The sequence below is a fragment of the Oryctolagus cuniculus genome, chromosome 8 (genome assembly GCF_964237555.1).
Source record: "Oryctolagus cuniculus chromosome 8, mOryCun1.1, whole genome shotgun sequence".
NCBI classification, from domain to species: Eukaryota; Metazoa; Chordata; class Mammalia; order Lagomorpha; family Leporidae; genus Oryctolagus; species Oryctolagus cuniculus.
This window is the reverse complement of record NC_091439.1, coordinates 126,237,504-126,240,553: the sequence shown is the minus strand read 5'-3', so window position 1 is coordinate 126,240,553 and position 3,050 is coordinate 126,237,504. Positions and strand designations below refer to the sequence as shown.

The 3,050-nt window shown below is 39.4% G+C and overlaps 1 pseudogene; it reads left to right on the top strand.

Annotated features, from left to right (window-relative positions):
- The first annotated feature begins 2,319 nt into the window (after nucleotides 1-2,319).
- Nucleotides 2,320-2,754, top strand: LOC127489628 (oligosaccharyltransferase complex subunit OSTC-like; annotated as a pseudogene).
- Nucleotides 2,755-3,050: the final 296 nt, after the last annotated feature.

The following is a 3,050-nucleotide window of genomic DNA, read 5'->3' as shown; positions in this document are numbered from 1 at the left end:
GCATCACAATCACCCTCTCTGAGTTGGCGGGCTTCCAGCTTCTTGGACTGAGCCCCACCACCAGATCCCCAGGCTGCAAGCTTACAGCTGACTACTGTGGAACTCTCCAGCCTTTCACAAACCAATCCAATAGGTCCACACATGAGGGGACTTCAAACTGCCCATGGGAAATTAAATGAAGAGATAGGAGTTATGAATATAAAATCTCTCAATGTAAGCTCCATCAAGTTCAAGGCATTTTTTTAAATGGTGACACCCACAAAGAAAGTCAACAAGCAAAAATACCTTGAGCATACGGTCAACTCTGCTTGAGACTGGTTCACTTTTGCTTTCTCACAGTCTCACAGGACCACTCCCACGTCTAGGTAACCATAGCTTTGGTTGTGCTTTGTTTGCAGGATTGTACTGGTTAAGCCAAGTTTCATCTCCTGCTACAGTTCTTTGAAGAAATACTTCCAGATGTCTTGGTCCCACTTGAAAGTTTCCATGGAAATCTCTGTGCAACACAGCAGCCGATATGAGCCAACAGTTCTGACACCAGTCAAGCAGAAAGTTTGCTCCACTTTACTTTTTCAGTCAGAACTTTATATGCTGAACCAGTTAAGAAATCTATAGCATTGGCCATTGCTTCTGTTGTTCCTCCTCCGTCCTCTTCAATGAAGTCATGGAAAAGATTAATTTCTCCTCTCAGGTTGCTCTGTGGGCTGCATCCTCCACGTCATCCCATTCCTTTTTAAAATGAGTTTTCCATTTGTAAGCCACCAGTTTATTCAGGACATTGTCGCCATCAGCTTTTCATAAAGCATCAGTAATTTCTCCATTCTTCCACCTATACTTCACCCCAGATTTGATGTTTGTTCATGTTGCTCTGATAGGGGCTGTTTTCAAACTGATGTCTTACCCATAGTCTCAAATTAGGTCCTATTCACATGTGTTATATAGAGTTAGTATGTGAGATTATTTTGATGCAATGATTTTTTTTTCATAACATGTGTTTTCTTGAACTTTTTGACCACTCCCATACTCATGTGTATGAGTATATATTCTTTTTTGCAATGGTTATTTATGTTATTTTTAATTTTATTTAAGTTATACAAGTTTCATTCATTTTATATATACAGCCTTAGGAACATACTGATACTTCCCTCCCCAACCCCCAGCTCATGCTCCAACACTTCTTCCTCTTTCCTCTCCCATTCCCACTCTTAATTTTTGCAAAGATCTACTTTCAGTTCACTTAATGATTGTCAGGTTAACCCTACACTAAGGGTTAAACAAATAATGTGAAGGGTTCAACAAATAGTGTGAAGAAACAAGACCAAAACACTGTTTCTCAACAGAATAGACAATGGCTGTAAACAATCACTGAATCTCAAAATGTCCACTTCATTTCAATACATTACATTTTAAGGAGATACTAGTTCCCTGGAGAATGCTGACTAATGCAATATCTACTGTCCTTTTTAGTACATCATAAACTGCATAGTTTCTTAAATAACCTCAGAGATATAATATAGAAAACCATGGCAGTTGTCTTTTTTAGAATTTTCTAATAACTCTGAATGTTAAAAATGTAGCCTCCTAACCTGAATCGAGTCCACAGCACAGAGCCATTGCAGGCATTTGGGGAGTGAAGAAGCAGATGGTTCTCTCTCTCTCTCCCTCTCCCTCTCCCTCCCTCCCTCTGTCCTTCCTCCCTCCCTTCCTCTCTCTTTTTTCTCTTTGTATGGCTCTGTATCTTTAAAACCTAAAGCCGCCTAGATGATTGTGATATTAGGCATATGGATCAAAATGCCTCATTATAGTTTATTTTTCCACATTTAATGTTACTGAAGATCTATACCCCTCTTCCTGTTCTTAGAAGAATACCATAATGACAAATGACTTTAACTGGTTTTTAAAATACACAGAAAATAATGGTTAAATTTTTAAAGTTTATATGATACAGAAAAACAAGTATCACATCATCTCACGCATATATGGAGTCCAGAAAATAACCTCTCACAGAGGTTAAAAGTGTACTGTTGGTTATGAGAGATTGAGGAGGGGAGGGGGAAGGGATGGAGTAATGCTGATCTACAAATATTAAGTTAAGGCGAGATGGGAGTTTGTCTGGGCCTCTATTATACAATAAGATGACTACTAATAATGCTAATGTGCATATATAACTTTGGAGACATTATATAATATATACATGCTTTGAAACATCACCTAGCATGCCATAAATATGTATCATTTGTATAACTGTTCACATTTTTAACAGTGTTTCTGGGTGGTGCATGGGGTTCCAAGCCCAACACTGTCCCAGCCACCACCAACATGGAGACCTCATACTCAGTCCCATTTCTAGTGCTCGAGTGTCCCAGCCTGAAGCTGAAGGAGCCTCCCCAAGTACACATGCCTTTGGCCATGATGATGTACCTGCTAGAGGTGGTGTCTACTTCCTCATTACCAGAGGAATAATTTATGATGTGATTGTTGAACCCCCAAGTATTGGCTCTATCACTGATGAGCACACTCAACAGAGGCCAATGACAGAGTTAGTGGATAATACATACTGGAAAGACTAGCACCCAGCTTCCGGGTTGCAATGAGAGGTTTAAGTTTCATAATCACAGATCAATCCAATGCACCAAGTATCCCAAAACTCAATAGATTTCTTCTTCACTCATTGAATTTGTCTTCAACCTATGGAGTTTTTTCATGGTTAGAGCACTCATGAGAATGAAACTGGCTGGTTATCTGCTGGGATAGAGAGCCTTTGAGAAGAAATCAATAGACACTGGATTTGCTCCAGTTTGAAAGATTGCACCAGGACTCCATAAATGATGTGGACAAGAATGACGAGCAGCAGTAAAAGAAGCATCAGGTGAAAGCACAAGAATACTAAAGCTTAGTCTAGAATTTCTCCTTGGTATCAGAGAAGCAAGTTCATCACAGTCTTTTTCCCCACTGGTCTATACTGATGCACCAATGACGGCAAGTGGAATTTGCTTCTTAGTTTTTCATTTCTTAAAGAAAATATGCTCTACTCCAACAACTGTAATATT